This window comes from Danio rerio, chromosome 10 (genome assembly GCF_052040795.2).
Source record: "Danio rerio strain M-AB ecotype USA chromosome 10, GRCz13ab, whole genome shotgun sequence".
Lineage (NCBI taxonomy): Eukaryota > Metazoa > Chordata > Actinopteri > Cypriniformes > Danionidae > Danio > Danio rerio.
Genome location: NC_141030.1, coordinates 31,537,501 through 31,561,503, shown reverse-complemented (window position 1 = coordinate 31,561,503; position 24,003 = coordinate 31,537,501). Strand labels below are relative to the sequence as shown.

The following is a 24,003-nucleotide window of genomic DNA, read 5'->3' as shown; positions in this document are numbered from 1 at the left end:
ACATTTTTAAAAAACGCACTGCATTTACCCACAACGCAAACAAGTAATAAAACGCACTGCATTTTCTCACAATGCAAACCTTTTTTTAGGAAAACATGCTGCATTTTACCACAACACAACAGAAATGTTTCAAGGAGACCCTAAAACATGACAGACCCGGCTATTTAGGTTATGATTATTTAGGCTAATAAATGTGTTGTGTAGTTGTAGTTGTGCAGATTCGCACTCTATAACATCAGAAAGATCCGACCCTTCTTATCTGAACATGCAGCTCAACTCCTTGTTCAAGCTCTTGTTCTCTCCAGACTGGACTATTGCAACTCTCTACTAGCTAACTCTATCAAGCCTCTTCAACTGCTCCAGAATGCAGCAGCACGAGTGGTCTTCAATGAACCTAAACGAGCACATGTCACTCCGCTGCTAGTCCGTTTGCACTGGCTGCCAGTTGCTGCTCGCATCAAATTCAAAGCTCTGATGTTTGCCTACAAAGTGACTTCTGGCCTTGCTCCTTCTTATCTGCTCTCGCTTCTGCAGATCTATGTGCCCTCCAGAAACTTGCGTTCTGTGAATGAACGTCGCCTCGTGGTTCCATCCCAAAGAGGGAAGAAATCACTTTCGCGAACGCTCACGCTCAATCTGCCCAGTTGGTGGAATGAACTCCCTAACTGCATTAGAACAGCAGAGTCACTCGCTACTTTCAAGAAACGACTAAAAACCCAACTATTTAGTCTCCACTACACTTCCTAATCTGCAATTGCCTCTCTGAATATCACACTAACTGTACCAAAAAAAAAATAAATAAATAAATACTAATACTACTAATACTTCCCTTCTTAGACTTAACAGACCTGAAACTTGCCTATAGCACTTATTCATTGTTGCTCTTGGTTGTGTAAATTGCTTCCTTGTCCTCATTTGTAAGTCGCTTTGGATAAAAGCGTCTGCTAAATGACTAAATGTAAATGTAGTTGTGTTGTGAGTAAATGCAGCACATTTTATTAATTGTTTAGCTCTCTCAGCCACCGTATAATCGAATCTGCTAATTAAATAGTAGATTGAAAAGCTAACTGTTTATTTAAGTGTTATTTATAGTATTTATTAACACATAAACTGCTTTAATTTTCTTTGTTCATCTTATGAAATATTTTCATGTGAAATGCATCATAACATCACTGGAAAAAATGTGAAAAAGTGGGAATCCTCATTGGTCATCTGCTTTTTCCAAAGTCTCTTCATCTCCTCCAGTTGTTTCCCTACTTTCATCTACAGCACTTTCACAGTGTTATTGCAGATTTATGGCTTGATACGGCTTTTAATACTAAATCAAACGCCATTGTTTCAGCGTTTCCTTAATTGCTCCCTCCACCATTTTCCTTTCTGTAAAAATCTGGCATCAGCTGCTGTGCTTTTCAAAAAGAAATAAACTAGATGTAAAATCCATTTGATTCTCATGCCAGGATCTTAAAACACCAAACAGTCCTGTTCACTGTTTAGATGAAAGCGCATTAATTCCTTCAATCACACACTTAACAGCACTCAGTAGTAAATTCTGATACACAAACAGTGAATATACAAGTATGCAAAAGTGAATAGCATGTCAAATTTAAAGACTGAATGGTCTGTTACCAAAATCTTTACATAGCAAAAAGAAATCTCATCCTCTGTAATCTGTCTCCTAATGGCTGTTTCTGTCTCTCCACATCTCAGCAGGAAGAGTAACCTTGTGGAAAATGACTTTATGTGGAGTAAAGTGTCTGTAATTTCAGAGTGGATATGGTTGAATGAGCTCTGTCTTAAGCATGTGTTTTATGCTAATATGGAGATTACCTCTGTAATTGCTCTTACGACACTCACCGCAATATTACAGTTTTAGACTTGAATAGAGCTGAAGGAATGCAGAGGGTGGATTATGATATGATGAGACGGGTCAAGATGAATGAACATTCTGCTTTGTTTCTGTCAAAAGTCAGTCGAGTGTTTAACAGCTACAGATTGGGCTTTTGTATGTGTGTATATGAGATGGCAAACCTTCACTTTACTTTAGTACGTTCTTGTTGACAACATCATGTCAGGGAGAGGTGTTTATTATAGAAGCAATACATTTACAAGGCACCTTTAGATAAAGTTGTGATACAACTAAAGCTGCAAACAGATTTTTATTTTTACTTTTATCATAAATACTTTTTATGAAATCATGGAAGTGTAGGATTTGATCTCCAAGCTAATGCTACTGACTAATCGAATGCCATTGATTGGCCATTAATCTCATCTCAATGTCACCTCTTATTACTGCCAGTGGTACAAAAAGAAAAGGTAAACAGAAAGATGATAAAATTTGTGGTCTAAATGCAATGCAGCAAAATTGCACTTTCTTTTTTGCATATCTTTATTGCGACAGTTGGTTTAGATTTAGTTTAATTATGTAGGGGTAATGTTGTCCCCTTATCACCTCGCTTAAGTTTCTAAGGGTATCATTATTCTGTCATTATCAGTTTTCAAGTATATATCGGTTATCTGTTTCCAAGTATAATACAGTGTTATCAGATTGTGTTATTGGCAATATTTTTAAAAAGTGAATTACGTTTTTGTGGTAATCGGTAAAAAAGTTTTTAGGGTAATTGGTTATTTTATCGGTTACCTTTTTCCAAATATGAAGTTATCAAATTAGGTTATTGGCAATATTTTGAAAAAGTGCATTACGTTTTTGTGGTAATCTATTATTTTGTCAGTTATCGTGTTGCAAATATAAAGTTATTGGTTTTAGTGATATTTTTAAATAAGTGCATTAAATACTTAAGTTTCTAAGGTAATTGGTTATTTTATCAGTTGTTTTACATAGGTATCAGATTGTGTTTTTGGCAATATTTTTTAAAAGTGCATTATGTTTTTTAGGTTATTGGTTATTTTGTCAGTTATGGGTTCCAATTATAAAGTTATCAGTTATAGTTATTTGTGATATTTTTATATAAGTGCATTATATACTTAGCGTTCTAAGGTAATTACTGTAGTTATTTTATCAGTTGTCAGTGTTCAAATAAAAAGTTATCGGATTGTGTTTAGCAATATTTTTAAAAAGTGCATTACGTTTTTTCAGGTTATTGGTTATTTTGTCAGTTATCGGTTCCAAATATAATGTTATCGGTTATTGGTATTCGTGATATTTTTAAATAAGTGCATAATATACTTAAGGTAATTGGGTTTTTATCGGCTATTATTTTACCAACATGAATTTAACAGTTAATTGTATTTGCGATATTTTTTAAATAAGTGCATTATATACCTGGATTTTTAAGGAAATTGCTTATTTTATTGTTTATGTTTCCAAATACAAAGTTAACAGATTGTGAAATTGGCAATATATATATATATATATATATGTGTGTATATATATATATATATATATATATATTTTTTTTTTATATATATATATTTTAAATTGCATTAGGTTTTTGAAGTAATCAGTTATTTTGTTAGTTATCAGTTCCAAAAGTTATCGGTTATAGTTATTTGCAATATATTTTTTAAATAAATACATTTTATACTTAAGTTAAGGTAATTGGTATTTCTTATCGGTTCAAAATATAAAGTTATCAGATCATGTTACTATTTTTAAAAAGTGCATTACATTTTTGATGTAATTGGTTATTTTGTCAGTTATCAGTTTCAAATATTAAGTTATTGGTTTTTGGAATTAGCAATATTTTTTTAATAAGTGCAATATATACTTAAGTTTTGTAAGTAATTTGTGATTTTATCAGTTACTGAGTGAATATAAAGTTATTAGTTATAGTTTGTCTACAATATTTTTTATAAGTGCATACTTAAATTGTCTTAATGCTATCAGTCTTAATGACTTAATGTTATCAGTCATTTAATGGGTTATTGGTTTATTGGTTTCCAAAAGTAAAGTTTTTGGTTATCGGTATCAGTAAACTTATTTTTATACTTGTACTTTATATGGTCTAATGGTGTGCTATACCTTTTTAAAATTATACACTTTTGTACTTTTTAGTGACTAATATATATTATAGGCACAAATGCCTACATGTTGAAAGGGTGCGTTTTTGTAGAATCCATTTGATTCTCATGCCAGAATCTTAAAATACCAAACAGTCTTGTTCACTGTGGAAATAAAAGTGCATTCATGCCTTCATTCACACACTTAACAGCAGAAGAGGGTGACAGCTTTTGTACCTCTATTTTTGAAAGTGTGGTAGGTAATCATTACTATGACATATTACAGAATGCCCTTTTAAAGAAATCTGAGGTTTACATTAAGTTGTAGCATGGTACTACACAATAAAGTTCCAGTAAATAGAGATGAATTTTGGGCCACTGAGGATAACTAGCATGACGCTGCAGAAAAAGTCTAAATGAGTAAATTCCACCAGTCCTTATGGGTTTCACCTTTTTGTCCGTTTCACCTTAACTACAGGACAGCCGTGTGCCATCCCCCCCATACCCGTCTCTCAGTCTCAGCACCATCACTGAGGGGACGGGGCCTTCTGCTGTGATTGAGGATGTGCAGCTGGTGTCTCCGTCCTTGCCCGTGTAAAAATCCATCAGAGCATTAACCTTGTGAAATAAATCAGGAGATGCAGGCAGACAGGATGAATAGCTCTGCCTGAATATAGGCTGTCATGTGAATAGCGAAATGAACAATGTTCGCGCCGCCGAGGGCCTGAATGAATGCTGGAGCTGCACTATTGTGTCACACACAATGGACAAAGCTACATCAGGGGCTCCGTTGCGATTTCAGCTATTTTGACATTTTGACTGCTTTTTTTTCCTTTTTCATTCTGGATCACCTTTAAAAGCCGGGGCGGTACAATGTAGAGGCTCATTCATGATTAGGTACGCACTCGAATAGTGTTGGAGAAAGAAAAAGTGTAAGCGAGAGAAAGCGAGCTTGAGAACTTGATTGATCTGGATCCTTTTGACCTGTTTCAGTGGTGGTTAATGGCGCTGCTTTAAACCAGCCAGTAAAGGGAAACAGCTGTTCTTATTTCTATAAACTCTTTCCTCTTTGCCAGGTGCACCGTATGAGGTTTTAGTAAAGGACTTAGACTTGAAGCACCTGGTTGGGGGGAGGAAATATGTGGAGAGGTATGATAGACATTTGTTTCTTTTCATTTAGGAGCTTTTCTGATCTTTATCCTAAATTAAAAATACAGTGATTTTTCCAGGTTTGATCAAATATCTAAATAATTTAATGAGCAACACTATGGTCATTAACCTTCCTCTGGCAAAAGTGTATGTGGTTTAATTATCATCATCTTCATCATAGCAGTATACTATTATTATAATTAATATTGTTTTTATCTTAATTATTGTTATTTTTTTTAAAACATTGAACATGTTAATTAAAAGGCCTACTTCTAATTTTCATTCTTTTTTGATATACATTCACTGGCCACTTTATTAGGTACACCTGTCTAACTGCTCGTTAACGCAAATGTTTAATCAGCCAGTCACATGGCAGCAACTCGACGTTCTGCTGCATTTCAAACCAAGTATCAGAATGAGGAAAAAAAGTGATTTATTGACTTTGAGCCTGGGATGGTTGTTGGTGCCTGATGGGCTGGTCTGAGAATGCTTCTAAAAAAAAAAAAATATCCAGAGGGTGGCAGTTCTGGGGTCTTGTTGATGCAAGAGGTCAGAAGAGAATGGCCAGACTAGTTTGAGCTGATAGAAAGGCAACAGTAACTCAAATAACCACTCATTACAACCCAGGTATGCAAAAGAGCATCTCTTAATATGTCTAACCTTGAGGCAGATAGGGTAAAGCAGCAAAAGACCACACTGGGTGCTACTCCTGTCAGCTAAGAACAGGAAACTGAGGCTACAATTCGCATAGGCTCACCAAAATTGGACAATAGAAGATTGGAAAAACGCTGCCTGGTCTGATGAGTCTTGATTTCTGTTGCGACATTCGGATGGTATAGGGTCAAAATTTGGCATCAACAACATGAAAGCATGGATCCATCCTGTCTTGTAGCAATGGTTCAGGCTGGTGGTGGTGGTGTAATGGTGTGGGAGATATTTTCTTGGCACACTTTGGGGCCATTGGTACCAATTGAGCATTGTGTCAACGCCACAGCCTACCTGAGTTTTGTTGCTGACCATGTCCACCCCTTTATGACCACAGTGAACCCATATCTTCTGATGGCTACTTTAAGCAGGATAACGCATCATGTCATAAATCGTGAATCATCTCAGACTGGTTTTTTTGAACATGTCATAGGGTTCACTGTGCTCAAATAGCCTCCACAGTCACCAGTTCTCAAGCCAATAGAGCACTCTTCGGGATGAGGTGGACATTCGCATCATGGATGTGCAGCCACCAACAAATCTGCAGCAACTGCGTGATGCTATCATGTCAATATGAAGAAAAATCTCTGAGGAATATTTCTAGTACCTTGTTGAATCTATGCCACAAGAGATTAAGGCAGTTCTGAAGGCAAAAGGGGTCCAACCCAGTTCTAGTACCTAACCATTTTTTGGAACAAAATCCAAACATCTAAACTATATATATATATATATATATATATATATATATATATATATATATATATATATATATATATATATATATATATATATATATATATAATGTTTTTTATGAAGAGTTGATTGATATGTGAGATAATACCCTCAATTATTGTTTTATTGTATTCTTTTTGAAGTAGTAATTGTAATTGTTTTATTTATTGTAATTGTTTATTGTATTGTAATTGTTATTTCTTTAATTTTTTAACATAATACTTAAAGTAAAATACTATATATAAAAAAATACAAATAAAAAAAAAATCCAGCGGGTTTGTGTGAACATACAATAACACAACAGAGCTGTTTTCATAATTCATACGCTATCATTTAGCTCCACTTGAATCCATTAGGCTCAGTTTCCTCCACCTCCCCTTCTTTTGTCTGGCTCTCTGTGTTTCCATCCTCTCCGTCTCACTGCTGATTCCCCAAGTGTGGACTGCTCAGATGTGGCGAGCATTGGCAGCAACACCACCTGTGGTCTCCAATAACACCTCTTTCCTCTCCTCCGCTCTGTGCTCATGTCTCTCCTTCCACCCGCTTCCCTGCCTCCATCGAGCAGCTCTAAAAGGCCTCTGCAATCTAGGTTTTAATTAGTATGGGGAATAGAATGCAGATGAGACGAGAAAACAGGCTAAATCGACAGCCCTGTGGGTCTGTAATGGAAGTGGTTGAGGAGGCCCTGGATGGTGATCGAGCTCACATTTTCACAGCCTCTTGTTCCTGCTCAAGAATGAGTCTAAATGACAGCACAAATAAGGTAAAACAAACTAGTCATCAGCATAGTTTCCCAGTTCATTGATTACATTAAGAAGTGTAACACAAGTTTTTGAAAATGGTATGTGTAAATATGCAGATGAGGCAATCTTATTTTATATGCACAAAATTTGCACTCAGTTCTAGTACAAAAGTTTAAATGTTGGATAAAGTCAGGTACAAAATTCTTGTTACATTTTTATGAGATCAGAGACAAAGGCTTTTGTACAGAGGGGATTTTGTGAATCTCTTTTTATCACTGCGTAATTCATAAAATACAATGAACAGCAGGAAGAAAATACAGATTTTTTTGTAAAATTAAATGTTTATATTATCTGATATTTATGTATAAACTTGCATAATAAACATATTACAATGTTATAAAAACATATATAATATTATGCATAAACAAATTGCAAAGCAAAAAGCTTTAAAAAAGAAACTCATTTTGAGAAAACGGCCTAATTTTTACAAAATATATAATTTAAATCTTTATACACAAATTGATGAAGTTTGATGGGTGAAAGTGTGTTTTGGATGTCTTCTTATTATTGGAAAGCTTCAGTACAATAATTTATAATAATTTTTAAATTTTAATATCTTAAAATATTGCCTTGTGCCGTTGCTTCTTGTAAACTGAAAAATATTGCTTGCATGTGATTTGTATTTATTCCATGGAATAAATTCCATTTATTTTAGATTGTTCTTTTTAGAGATTACAGAAATATCTTGAAAAATTTATGAGCATTCGACCTCTCAGGAATTATTTTGCTAATGTACATATTACATTCAGTAACTGATTCATTTCCTTCAGCTTAGTCCCTTAATCCATTCATCAGGGGTTGCAACAGCGGAATTAACCGGCAACTATTCCGGCATATGGTTTACACAGTGGATGCCCTTCTAAACGCATAGGAAACATGCTTATTACATATATTTGAAAAATACATTTTCTTATATATATATATATATATATATATATATATATATATATATATATATATATATATATATATATATATATATATATATATATATATATATAATAATAACGCAATTAATGTGGTTGCAGTTTTTTAATTCTTGCTGTGGCCAACGTGTGTTCAACATGCAAAGAAACATGGATAAGACTAGGGGAGGATTTTGACTACTCAGCTCAGGTCACATCATTCAAAAGAAAGGCCCACATTGTCCCCTGATAATGTCAACAGGGTCTGTCTCAGCAACTGGCTGAATGTAAAAGAGGACTAAACAAAATTGTTTCTACTAATTAGTTCAATGAGTACAATTGTTTGTATTCATTACTTTATTATTATAATTTTCCAGTTTCCATATTTGCAATGCCTGTATTTTGGAATTTTTTACCATCCACTTAGAACCCAACATGAAAAACATTGTGTGTGTGTGTGTGTGTACACACACACACACACACACACACACACACACACACACACACACACACACACACACACACACACACACACACACACACACACACACACACACAGTAATATAGTATAATATACAGTATGAGGTTCTTTGATGGTTTATTGCTGGTATGTTGTTTACATGGAGAAATCTGAAAGAAAAATTATAATAAATAGTACTTTGAATTTAAATAGTTTCTTTGTCTCGTGTTGACAATAATTTACATTTTACATTTGAAAAATTGCAAGTTTCAGTTTTTTAATTGCAAAAAAAAGTGTGAAAAATTAGTTACTTTTGTTTATCAACGATTGACATCACTTGCCAACGATTGACAGCACATATATATATATGCACACACGCACACACGTAAGTGCACTTTTTGAACAAGCAAACAAAGCAGTAAATGAAACAACAGCGCTGTGGGCAGGATTGTAGCCCGGAGCTTATTTTGAGTGTAATTCATCATCTTCGGATGGCATGGCAGCCACTCAGGAGGTGTTGATTGAAGCTGGTAGTCTGACGCTGGTGGAGGCTTCACTGGGCTGTGACCGATAGCAGCAGCAGAGGCTAATGCCCACTGAATGCCACTGCACTCTGTATGTAATGCAAATGGCCTGACATTTAACTGCTGTGGGCAGGGTGTAATTAAAGATGTGGCCTTTAGCAGCGCCTGTCCTCCCCTACTGATGAGACAGAAACTGAGAACGGTCTTACAATGGAAACAGAAACAGGCTTTTCTCACCAGCGCCTTTGAACAGTTAACGAAAACAAAGATGGTTCAAATGGACCACATTATTCACTGGAGAGTGTGTAATGTCCTTTTAAATGCTAAAACACACCAAATGTTAAAGCCTATATATCCTCAGTGAGACTTTGACCAACAGCTATTGCAGTTTGATAAAAAATAAAGCCTTCTCAGAAAATCTGTTAAGCTTTTTACAGAACATTTTAAAATTACATTTTAAAACATTTTAACATTTTAAAATGTTGATTTTGTTGAATGCTTTTACACTAGTAAACCACAGTTAAAACGTTTCGTGCAACTTTCATAAGCAAGTTAACAATAAGCAGGTGCTGTCATTACAATTAGAAATGCACATTCTTTTAAACATTTCATCCACAGCGACAGTTACTGCCTTTTATAATCTTGTTACTTTTCTTTTTCACTTTAATATGTTTGTCTATGATTTAATTGAACTAATCTTAATGATTAATCAGTGAATCATTTGCTAGGATAGAATCAACAGAACTGCTTGGTTTATATTTAAATTTTAACCAAGTATGATAATTAATTAGTTTTATAGTAAAAACAGTACATCAAGGGCACCTATAATGAAAATCATCTTTTGTAAGCTGTTTGGACAGAACTATATGTTGGTATAATGTGTCCACAGTTATATTGGAGTGATAAAAACACAATAAGTCTCTTTTTTTAATTTCTTATGTTAAAATAGGATTCAAATCCCTCCCGTTTTGAGACTCATCACAAACTGACGTAGGAGTGAGGTTTTTCCCGCCCACCGAATTGATTGACAGCCGCGTATTAAAATTTCTAAGTAGTAATACAAAGAATCTTATCCACAAGACAGGGCATGCATTAACTGGGATCATCAATCATCATCAAATGTGATCAAGAATGAGTTTTGCAGGTTTAAAACGTTATTAAAATAGTGCATGTTTGTAATTAATACAGTAAAATTGCTTTGTAACTCAACACTACAGCCGCATAAAGTCAGTACAGTTATAAAAGAAGACACTTTAATCCTGGTTTGTGGACGTTAGATCAGGTTTATTTTGTACATTAACATCAGGGGTGCCTTCAGGATTTTATTCATAGGTACGCACAAATCCAGCACCTCCAAAACAAATCCAATAGGGGTGTCAAAATTAATTGTTTTTTCGGTGCAGCGCAATGCAGATGCGGACAATTCGGTTTCGGTTCAGTAATAATCATAACCGGTTATTATGTAGTGATGTCATTTATCGTATGCGCAAGTATTTACAATGCTCTAATTACTTAAAAATGCAGAAACTGTGCACAATTTCACTGCATGTGTGTTTGCTAGACAGTCTTTTACTGGCACGTACAGCAGAAGCCCCTATTTCACTACGATTGAGAGAATGAAATTAAACTCCATTTCTCTCTCTCTCTCACGGTGGCCCATTTGGCCTGCTGTCATGACTTTTCCTCTCCTCTCGGCTGTTACAGCCATACTTGTGGATACAGACACGAGCACGTGTTTGCAGTTTTCTCCACCTTGTCAATCATGGATCAGCTGTGATTGCCGCTGCCATTTATCAGTGTCACTCATCTGTGAAGAGCGCAGCGCAATTGCCAATTGCAGGATCAAAAAGCGAGCGGGATATTTATATTATTTGCTATAAATGCCCGTGTTGTTTAAAGGTACAGTTTATATATCTGACTGTTTGTATTAAAGGAAACAATTGTATTACAAATATATATATATATATATATATATATATATATATATATATATATATATATATATATATATATATATATATATATATATATATATATATATTTAATTATATTCATACGTTTTAGTACAAGAATTGCTGCTGTGAAAAAAAATATTAAACTGTATGAAAAGCATCGTCAATGCACTGTGATGCACCGAGATATCGAATTGAACCGAATTGATGGCATGATAATCGTAACCGAACCGTGAGACCAGTGTAGGTTCATAGGTCTAAAATATACTATGCTTCATCAATGCCAAAACACGAACTGGATTGTCAAAAAAAATAATAACCTAGCCTAAATAAAATTAAAGTGAAATATTCAGTTTCAGAGAAGCCTGTATTAAACTGTTTGCCATGTTAAACCGGTCAATTACAATTTAAATAATTAAATCAAATGATTTGAATAAGCAAGACAGGCGTTTTCAATATTCTCAACCACACTGAACATGTTACCACATTACCTCGGTGGAACAAACTCGGTTGGAAGGGTGAGAAAACTCAGAAACTCGTTGTGAGAATGGAGATGTATGCTTATATGCAAGTCTGTCAGATAGAATTGTTTAAAACACCTTGAATGGTTCTGTTCCAAGCGAGGAAGATGCGCAGCAGCTGGATCTGGTCTGTCTGATGAAAGAGACCGTTTTTTAGGCTCAGGTGCTGATGAGACTGTGGTCTTCACTTCGTATGGAGAATCAGTATTTGTCTCATTAGTTTTAGGCCTTTTGGAAAATGTCTCAATAAAGTTTATCTGTTTAAAAGCATTTACTCATTTTTAACCTTGTTTTTAACAATAGCTATCTGAATTGTAGCCTAATTGTTAGTGTACAGAAAAACCCGCAAAACCAGCAAAACTAAAGCCAATAGATTTCTTTACCCATCTCTCATCATGCAAGTACATACACGCTTTAAAACACACAAACAAACACCTTTATTTGTTGTCATTCTTTCTTGCTTTGTCAATATATCATAGTGTATACTGTTTAATAATCAGTTTAAATTATGTGATAAATAAATACATTTCAAAAGCGGCATTATTTCCCGCCCACTCATGGTAGGTACGCACAGTGCGTACAGCCGTGCGGCTGCAGCCACCACTGATTAACATAACAGATGTCCATGCAGCAGTGTATATTAATGTGTATCCTGTTACATTTGCCATGCAAAAACAGTGTAAAGCTAAACGTGTGCTTGTGTGTGAACTTTATAAGGACACTGTGTGCGAGTCATCATCACAAAAAGGCTTGAATTACCTCCACAACAAATATATCAAAAAACAGTTAGGAAAGTTCTTATTGTAGTAAGGGAGATCTGCTTCATTCTTGTCTGTCACTGTGCTGTTCATCTGCGTTAAGGCTACGGCTCTGACATGCATGTGGGAACAGAAGGCCGGGAGATTCAACTTATTTGCATTAAAGGCACAGGCAACAAAAACAGCTACAATGATATAACGTCTCAAATTTACCAGTTTTAAAAAGGTCTAATAAATAATCTGAAGGTTGTTTTGAGCTGAAACTTTACAGACACATTCTGGAAACACAAAAGACTTATATTAAATCTTGAAAAAGGTGTAAAATAGGTGCCCTTTTATAACTATGTTCAAAGTAAATTGGCAGCAAACCATTATGTATAGATATTATTTATTTATGGATTTAATGTAGTACATACTGTATTAGGTATCTAAGTGTATTTTCCAATATGGCAACTGGATCTATAATTATTTTTATATAATACCATGGCTGATTTGAAACTTGTAGCTTACATTGTTTGCTGTTGCATTGTCTGATTGATAAAATTCTAAACTGAAAGAAAATTATACTGTTTTGTATCATTGATTAAATCAAATGTTGTTATTCTTAATCCTCAGAGGCAGTTTTGCATTGAAATCAGTTTTCCATTTTCGTACATTTTCATACAAATGCAATTGCTATTAAATCACCATGCTATTCATTCATATTTTTGAACAAAATATGTGACCGTAAATGTTAATTCAGGCTGATGTTGAGAGTTAATCATGGATAATCTCATGAATTTCCCTCTTCTTGTTCCCATGGCGATATGTTGTTGATTAATTTATTGAAGTGAATTGTTCTATATATATGTTCTACCTTTTGCACTTTCATACCTCAGTTACCTCTGCACTTTCTAAGTCTTAAAACTCCCCCGTTTTTCTAACCCATAGATTAAAATCCAATGAGAACAGAGTTAAGAATAACTTTCCAATATTCTAGTGGATCTGATTGAAGGTGATAATGTGACCTACTAAATGTAATTTCTCTCATGATCAACCCGAGTTCCTCCACTCAATCTCCCAAGGCATTCCTGAGCCACGGTTGGATAGGTATTATGGGAAATTGCAAAATAAACCTGAAAATCATCTCTGATTTTGCCTTTAAAATGAACCAAGATGAGATCCTCAGAGAGGCGCAGGACGAGTCAGGCCAAGGAGAATATACTGCTCTCGTTATAAAGGTGACACAACATGGCTGTCCCTCTGTGTCTGTGTGCTTCTACCAGCCATATATCACACAAGTGAAGATGTACGAAGAGCCGGGCGAACAAATCAAGGGCAGAGGCACTGGGGAAATCTACTGCCGGCGAGTCACAGGCCAGGTTAAAGCCCTGCTCATCTACACACGCTTTCTCCATCGCTGGTGACCGTGTCGAGGGCTCAGGGAAAAGAAGTGGGCAGATTCTCTGATAGTGTCCGTGCTGAGGGATGCAGAGCCCACAAGAGGGCAGCTTAACCTTGAATCCCCTTACATGATGCTCCGTTTAGACACTCCAGATAAGTAGCCAAGAAAAATGGCCTCTGCCAAGTGCTATATCTGAACTGTTTTACTGGAGGTGAAGTGTAGCTTGTGTAAAGATTTTAGTCGACAGTCTAAGTTTTTAGTTTTGTGATTGGTAAACCAGGGTTAGAAATAAAGTGCTTGTGGCGAAGAAAGAAACTAAAATCAACAGCCTAAATTTTTGCGAAACCACAAATCTTACTTAAGCATGTGTTTGACTGCAGTTTCTAGGTAAAATGAATGCTACAGGACTGTTTGAAGCCAACTTGTCGCATTAATGATAATTAGGGACATTTTATTGATGAATAAAGGATTATTTTCTTTGCGATACTCCAATAAACACCACAGAACAAGTTAGAGTATTATTTGTATTAAAATAAGTTTGCCTTGCATATTTATGTCCATATGGACAACTTTTCTGCCGTGGTCAGTTTACCCTGTAGCTCAGTTTACACAGTGTCTTACTTGTGATGCAGAGCGCTCAAGTTCAAGTCAAGTGAAGCATGCTTCCACAAAAAGGTAAAACTGTGCATGTGGTAGAAATTAGAAATTTTATGTCCTTTTGAACACCTATTGGTTGGGTTTAGTAAAGAGTTTAGGTCAGTGGTTTGGGTGGTCTGTTAGACAATCCCTGCTGTCTTGATGTGTAGCAGAGGTACAGTAAGTGTATCTGAAACACATAACAAAACATAGCCTAAGTATTTCAGTTTTGCAAAAATGTAGACATCACGCTCTAGTGGATTTGTCAACGTGCTACAAAATATACCCAGAGCAATGTATTTTGTTTGTCTTGCACAGTTGAAGTAAAGCATGCATTTGACTGCAGTTTCTAGGTAAAATGAACGCTATGGACATCTTTTTTCTATTGCACGTTAATGATATATAGGGACATTTTATTGACGAATAAAGAATTTCCATTGTGCTACACCAAATAAACACTACAGAACAAGTTAGTGTACTATTTGTAATCGAATAAGTTTGCCTTATATATCTATATCCATATGGACAACTTCTCTGCTGTGGTCAGTTTACTCTGTAGCTCAGTTTGTACTGTGTTTTACTTGTAATGCAGAGCACTCAAGTTCAAGTCCAGTGAAGCATGGTTCTCACTCCGTTCCCACGGCTCTCGGCCACGCCCGCTCGCCACAAGGCGATAATGCTTTTACATTTTTTATATGAATTTAAATATTTACAAGGCAGTTAATTCCACTGTGGCGACCCCAGATTAATAAAGGGACTAAGTCGAAAAAAAAAATAATTGAATGAATGAATGAATAAACTATTTACAATAAATCAAAAAGCTGCTCAAAATTATGTCAAAATGTTGCAAAAAGCTGCAGGTTTTAAGACACTTTAGATTAAATTGATAACGAGAACATTGATGTCAGGATGGATGGAATTAATAAAGTTGATATGTTTCGGCTTGGACAAATCTTGCAGAAAATCTCAATGTTTAATACATTTTAATTTCAACTTGGAAATACAAAGCTCAATTTTCTGAGTTTATACCTTAATATATTTTGAATACAGCCTGCCCACAGCCAGTTTCAGACAAAGAAAGAGTATTTTTGAACTTCTCACTCATTTACTCGCTTCTTCTGCGTATTCTCTGTTTTTATCAGGGGTCGCCACAGTGGACAGGAGAATATGTAAGCTGAATGGCTTTCTATACCAGCCGGGACTTGAACCAGCAGCCTTCTGGCAGTATGGTACGTGTTGGCAGCATAAACACACTGATTGAAGGATCTAATCTAGTTAAAGGAATGATTCACCTAAAAAAAATTATTCTCTCATTGATTATTTTTTGACTGTCATGTCATTGCAAACATCTACAATTTCATGTATTTTGCAAAACACAAAAGACAATTTTAAAAATATTTAGTCAATGCAATGAAAGTCAAAAACAGTTATCGCTGTGTGAAATTTAAAAGATCTGACATTTTGTTCATAGAACAAAGTCATAAAGGTTTATAACGTCATGAGGGATAGCTCTCAAAGGGATCACATGGTTTCAAAATGCAGTGCACACGTTTTATAAACTACTGTTGTGATATCTGCGTGCATTTTCATGTTTGGAAACTTTAGTCCACATTCATTATGTGGAAAAGGGTGATCAGTCAAATCAGTCATGCCTTTGTTTTTACTCTTTCTTTTTTCACTTCCTCTGCTTTCCTGTTTTCCTCTGTTTATATGGTTAAATGACTTCTGTACAGTTTCAGTGGCTTGCTTGACCTTATCAAGATGCAATAATACGCTGGCTTTATTACTGGGGTTATGTGTATGTGCCAGTGTGTGGAAAGTATTGAACTTCTGCTCAGTCTGTTGTAGCTAACACATTAGGACGGCTCCTCGGCAAACAAAGGGCACATTATTTTCTCTGGGTCTGACCCAGACGGAGGTTATTAGAGCCCATGGACTCTCTTATCGTCTCTGGCTAAGCTGCATTCTCACTATTTTGTGTGGCTTTTGCCTTTTCTTGGAATGTTTTAACATGGTTAGAAGCAGATTTTACTTGTCGTTGTTTATCGTGTGCATTATACTCACTAAGAATGTAGTGATATAGACATTTTGGGTTATTATAAGAAGTTTTTATTTTTGAAAGCTGATAACTACTATTCGTAATGTTTTATTTCTGTCTCTGATTACAAAAATAAAAAGCAAACAACTAAAATCATCATTTATTAGCCGATAATTTGTTTTGTGATAATGATAATGTCAAAAATGCGTAAACATTTATTATCCAATGTTGTCACCAATATAAAGTGCATCGCTAATTCTCTAATTACCTGCATTTGATCAAGACATACATTTCAAACAAACATTAATATTGTATTAACACAATGTATAATTTTATTATTTACTTCTGTGATGACAGCAAAATATTTGTACAAAGTCATAATATTATTATTATTATATTATTTTATATATATTATCATCATAATATTTCTTTCCGTTTTATGTTTTACAAACAGTTGTACTGCTTATTTTTTGTGGAAGCTCTGATATACTTATGTCTTTTTAAATAGAAATTTTAAAGGAACAGGATTTATTTTAAATAAAATTTATTGGAATAATTCATTTATTTTTATTTATTTACTGTGTTTGCAAAAAATGAATTTGTACAAAGATTTTTTTAATATGTAAAAACAATAAATTCTTTCAACATTATCTATTTATTATAATCTTTCCTATTATGATCTATTATAGATTTGGGATTTTCACACTTGGTTTGAAGAGAATATCACACCATTTCTCATACTTTGACCAAAAAATAAATAAATAAATATTTACTTTCTTTTTGTTTTAAGTGAGTGGTGGGATGAAATCATTAAAAATACGTAATTGAATTACAGAAGAGTATTTACATTACATTAGTATTTTAATTTGTAGTTTTAAAACCATTAGTTCACATTTAGAATTGAAATTCTGAATGCTTTTACAACAAATTCAATAGGCTGCACAATATGTTTAACACAGTTTCAATATACTAGAACTTCTATGTTTAGCTGCTTTGACACAATCTACATGGTAAAAGTGCTATATAAATAAACATGAATTGAATTTAATTGAAAATATCGTTCAAGCATCGATATCGCAATGTTGAGTTTGTGTTATAATTTATCATTTGCATTTGTTTTTGATGCCTGTGATTGTATAATGGTTTTAAAAGGCATTCAGGTATAAGAAATTGTACCATTCATTTTATTGAAAAAATTTATTTTTATCATTCAGTTACTGTACTTAAATATTGTTAGACTCGGGAAATGATAAAACACTTTATTTCAATTGTACCTTTTCCTTGACTGTATACTCACAACACTTGCAAATACAGAAATGCACTGCAAATAGCACAAACCACAATGAAAATGTGTCAGGGGACTGTCTAGTCAAAAATTTTGTAGATAATTTATTAGATTTTATGGAGAAGCAAATAGAAGGGATGTCCAGATCTGTTCATGTGATTGGAAATCAAGACTGATCACACGGTTTCAGACTCGATCTGAATCGTACATTACTTTCCTATCAGGACTATAATATATATGTGTATAAGATCGCGTTCTTGACTTTACACAGTAACAGCAACGCGTGCGGCATGACATCACTTTGTTGCAGAGACGCTATTGATTAAATGGCGGCAAAGTAGAACACAGAAGCAGCTTGAAGCGGAAAGCGTAAGTATGTCTGCTGTCTGGAGGTATTATAAAGTTGATGATGACAACATTTAAAAACTGTGAGGTATGTAAACTTGTTGAATTGAGGTGCTACTTGTTTTTCTATTATTCATTCATTAATTTTCTTGTCGGCTTAGTCCCTTTATTAATCCGGGGTCGCCACAGCGGAATAAACCGCCAACTTACCCAGCAAGTTTTTACGCAGCGGATGCCATTCCAGCCGCAACCCATCTCTGGGAAAAGATTTCTATTAGTTTATATATATATGATTGTTCAAGCTACCTCACAGAAGTGCTCTGTTTGTTAATGGAGTTGTTGAACGTTGAAATAAGGTTAATTAAATAAAATATAAGAAACATCATAAATCAGTTTCTGATTTCAGTGTTCTTTGTTCTTCATTTATATATATCTGATTGGGTTTCGCTATCGATACTCAAAATCAAATGACTTGGACTTGGACTTGAGGGCAAAAAAAACAACTTATTGGGACATCCCTTACAAATAGTAAACATTAATTCATCAATCTCTGACTGAACATGTGCATGAAAATACTCACAACACATGCAAATAGAGAAATGCATTGCAAATAGCACAGACAACAACGAAAATGTGTTGGGGGACCACAAAAACGTTTATATAATAGATTGTTTAATATTTATGGAAAGGAATTCCCACTGCAAAATCATCCCAATCGATCTAACATTATAAATTCTTTCCAAAAAGAGATATTAAGTCATCTGGAGAAATTGTATTCATATCGCAATATATATATCAAATATATATATATAAAAAAAATCACAATGTTACATTTTTACAATATCGGGCTGCCCTAATATTCAAAGTTGTCAGATAGCCGTTAAATACACCCTACAAAAACCTCATTTGACAAACGACTATTTGCAAAATGAAAAAAAAAAAAAGCAGACTTCAAGTCTACACCGTCTACATGTAATGCTGCCATTAGATCATACAGGACTCAGACTGCATGCAGTAAAGCATGACCGCATCCCTCCGCTGCATCAGGCGTTTTTGCAGTAATAAATTACAGCGCCGGCCAGCGCTCACTCCCAGTCTGTGAATCGATATTGTCCCCGTTCACCTGACAGCTTAATCGTGCACACCGCCTGACCAAACAAAATAAAGCTCACTCTATTTCTCTTTCATCCCGACCTTGCTTACTCTCTGTAAAGCTCTCTTACCTCCAAATCCAACACGCTTTCTGACGTGTTTTTGCCCTGGCTTATCACTTTCCTTTCATTCCCTTTTTCCTCTTTATATTATCAGTGCTCTTATTTAAATTGAGGGTCCAGTATCCTGCAAATTAAGTTACTTTGTCTCTCATATTGACAGAGCAGTCAATGTACAGCAGCAGTTGTCAAAAGAGGAAGAGAATGTACTGACTGCCTCCTGCTACAGTATAGACACGAGGGCCAGCAGTCACAAATGTGTTTTGAGCCAGACAGGCACTGTTAAAGCTCTATTGTCTGTCGGCCCATAACTTCCTGAAGACATAAACTACCAGAGACTGTAAAATCAATTCTGTCAGTGCATGGCGCTCGTAAAAACACACATACACACACACCTGCAGTGTGGAAATACACTATCCAATCACTCTCTACTGGGTTCACAGTGTGCAGTTAAGTAATTACCGCTTATTTTGTTGGCACTGGATGAATTTTACACTTGAGGAACCTTTAATATGTTTGCGTTTTTGTTTAATGAGTGAATCTTGGCCAGGCTGCAAACAATGACCTGTAAAATTATCTGTTTTGTGTTATGCTAGAGTAATGGAGAAATAGAGAGAGAGAATATGTATATATATATATATATATATATATATATATATATATATATATATATATATATAGGTGAGGCAGTGGCACAGTAGTTAGTGCTGTCACCTCACAGCAAGAAGGTTGTAGGAGGAAGGAAGTAGGCGTTTCTGTGTGGAGTTTGCATGTTCTCCCTGCCTTCGTGTGGGTTTCCTCCGGGTGCCCCGGTTTCCCCCACAGTCCAAAGACATGCAGTACAGGTGAATTGGGTAGGCTAAATTGTCCATAGTGTATGAGTGTGTGTTTGTGAATGTGTGTGTGGATGTTTCCCAGAGATGGGTTGCGGCTGGGAGGGCATCCGCTGCGTAAATACTTGCTGGATAAGTAGGCGGTTCATTCTGCTGTGGCGACCTTGGATTAATAAAGCAATAATTCACTCGTAGCAATGCGATATGGCTGTATATCAGCACAGGGGGATGCATGCGTTAGTTTGAGGCTGCAGGCCGAGTGCCTTAGTGTCCCACCAGTGACAATATACAGCCATATCGCACTGCTACGAGTGTGATATTGTGTTTATACAACAGTTCGACAACATAAATATAATGTATATAAAAAAATCAAACATGGAGAGTCTCAAAAATTCTTTTGTACGAGGAACTACTTTCTTCTGCCATTCCTTCACATCTGCATCTGACTGTCAGAACAGCAGAAAACATCACCATTGTCATTTTAGAGCTAGTATTTGAATGAGTCTTTAGCATAATGTTTAAAATTATGATAAACATTTTCTTTTGCTCAGCATTAAAAGGATAAAACACTGAACGGCATGAAATGCCATTAGTCTACAGAGATTTTATTTCTCTGTTGCAATCGGAATATAACAATAATTGACCCCCAAAAAAACAAATCAAAGCAAACACTACTAGATTACTATGGTATAAATACAAGTCTACAATATACAAAAGAGAGAGATCAACTTAGAATGTCACTTACCTGTTCTGTAATGATTTGTTTAGCTGTAGTTAGAAAGAAACACTGAGAAAATGCTGTTTTTCTTCCCTAAGGACTTATTATGTGTTCTCTGTTGCCAATCATTGGAACGTCAACCATCTTTTCTCTGCTCGATGACAGGCTGATTGCCGCCGATACACTGAATCTAATATAGGCACTACCCTTATAAATAAACTGCACAGTTGGAATCTAAATAAATACAATATCGTCTGAAAAAACTCAAAAGTACATTATGTTGTCCAACAGCTGCAATATTTGTCAAACTATAGAAAGTTTATTGATCTGCTGTCACTCTATGTGGGTGGAGTAATACACAACGGTGAAGAGGCTGTACGAGTTCTGAAATTGCAGAATATAACACGGCTATCGGACAATCAGCCTTGAGAACCAGAAACTGTTGTATAAATATTTATAGTGTAAATATACTGTGTTTTTATTAGTCCTGTCAGTTGAGTTTAAACAAGAGATTATACTGTAACTTAACTGTATTTCCTGACTGACTGAATGGATGGTGAGAAACATGCAGATATGGATAGAACATAGAGTATGGATAGATGGCTGGATATGAAAGACAGGTATGAATAGATAGCTAGATACGTATAAAAATGGATTTATGTGGGTAGATTTGATAGACACCGGTATGCATAGATGAGATCGCTAAATAGTTATTGATAGATAGTTTGTCAAAATAGATATAGGTAAATGGTAGATAAATGGCCTATAATTAGATGAGTAAATGGGTAGATATGTATAGATGGGTAGATATAAACACACACACACACACATATATATATATATATATATATATATATATATATATATATATATATATATATATATATATATATATATATATATATATATATATATATATAGCTAATGTCAAGCCATTTACAGTATATATACACACAGATACAAGGGCTTAATTTGAGGAAGCCCGGAGTCCAGCATCTCTGAAATCTGATCCAACACCCCATTTTACCGATCCCCCTCCTCACATGCAACCCTGTCTGCCCTGTTCTTTACTTTCTTCCGCGACTCCCCAACCCTCTTCACTTTCTTCCGCGACTCCCCAACCCTCTTCACTTTTGTGTGCGACACCTCTTCCTCCTCTGGTAACATGTCGGATCCATTACTCTTTTCCGTGACCGCGCAAATTACAAATTAAGCACTGCATAAATACATCCATTAACTGGTATTTATCACTTTGTGTTAATGAGCATTTTGAAGTATCGAATGTGATGGAAAGGTTTTTGTGCCAAATTGAGGCTGTTTCGACATTGTGCAAAAAATGATTCATTTGAATAGTAGTTGATGGAAACCATTTGTTGAATAAATTATTATGTAGTGAACGTTACGTCCACACGACCAATTGGCTGTTTCCATTATGTTTGCCTTATTTACTGTTTGTTGCTCTGTTACAAATACTTCCTTTAGCTGTTCTAACAACTTGATGGAAATGCACCTACTTGGATTTGGGTTTTTACATTTTCTTGAGAAGATTTGCTTTACATTAGAATGGATGGTATGTATAGGTATATATAGATGTGTGTAGAAAATTTTATAGAGTTTAGTTGGTGATGTACACTCACCAGACACTTTATTAGGTACACCTATCTATCCTGCCTTGAATCAACAGTTCAGGGTGGTGGTGGTGGTGGTGGTGTAATAGTACTTCCTTGGCAAACTTTGGGGCCCATTAGTACCAATTGAGCATCGTGTCAATGCCACAGCCTACCAGAGTATTGTTACTGACCATGTCCATCCCTTAATGACCACAGTGTACTCATCTTCTGATGGCTACTTCCAGCAAGATAACACACCATGTCAAAATCATCTCAGACTGGTTTAAACATGACAATGAGTTCCCTGTACTCAAATGGCGTCCACAGACAACAGATCTCAATTCAATAGGCCACCTTTGGGATGTGGTAGAATGGGAGATCTATATCATGGATGTGCAGCCGACAAATCTGCAGCAACTGCATGATGCTATCACGTCTCTACGGACCAAAATCTCTGAGGATTATTTCTAGAACATTAATACTGAATTTATGCTACAAAGGATTTAGGCAGTTCTGAAGGCAAAAGAGGGTCCAACTATGTACTAGTAAACCTAATCAAGTGGCCGGTGAGTGTATATAATAATATTTAATAACATAATCAAATTAACATAAATTCACATGTGCTATAAAAGCTACTCTAGTGTTTACATATTTCTCCAGTGTGTAAAATGCACCAATGTGAGGTGTTGGATTAGCAAGTGAACTGAAGAGCGAAGCGGCTGTAAAAGTGGTTAAAATGTGTTTGTATTACCTGCCCCATGTGGCCTGCTTCCTCTCTACGTAACATCTGCTTCTGTTACATTTGCTCCATTTGTTCTGGGCCAATTAATTCTTCTCTAATTCTATAAATACAACAACGAGTTCAATTAGCTCTGCCTGTAAGCCCACTGCTGTGAAACTGATTTCCACAGGTATCGAGACACTCCATCGTAATGATAGTCAACACCCTGTTGAGAGTTTATGAGTGTGTTTTTTTGTTTGTGTGTGTTATTGGAGTGAGAGAATGAGAGGTCGAAAAATGGAGGAAAGAAAATGCGACCATTTAAAAGCAAATGAAGTGAGACTCTTAAATTGAAATATGGCCTCGGTGGAAATTAACATGTTCAAGAGCGCTGTTTATCCGATTTAGCTGGGGTTTTTACGGCACAGCTGTTTGTTTGAAAGAGTTTATCTTGATTTTAATCCCCTCCGCCCCAGACTGATGATTATTTTAATTTTATCGTAGACATTCATCATCATTTTGGAAGTGGGCGCAAAGCATCAATTGTCAGCTAATTATGCGGCTTCTCCTTGTTTCAAAAGTGTGTGTGTAGATAATTTTGTTATTAAATGCGCTCTCTCTTGTGTGCCGCTCATTTACAAGAGCTCTGCGGAAGAGATGCCTTTTCAGCAGTTTGACTTTTCAGCTCGTTATAAAAAGCATCGTTATGGTTTCTCCAGAAGATTTGAGTGCTCTTATTCACATTAACAATGATTA

At 35.4% G+C, this 24,003-nt stretch overlaps 1 protein-coding gene across 3 annotated transcripts in view; it reads left to right on the top strand.

Annotated features, from left to right (window-relative positions):
* auts2a (activator of transcription and developmental regulator AUTS2 a) overlaps nucleotides 1-24,003 on the top strand; it is a 760,542-nt gene that overhangs the window by 53,712 nt on the left and 682,827 nt on the right. For all 3 annotated transcript variants that reach the window (XM_087270816.1, XM_087270820.1, XM_087270814.1), the window contains one exon: nucleotides 15,629-15,715. The gene's annotated coding sequence lies outside the window, so the exon portion shown is untranslated. The remainder of the gene's footprint in view (nucleotides 1-15,628; nucleotides 15,716-24,003) is intronic.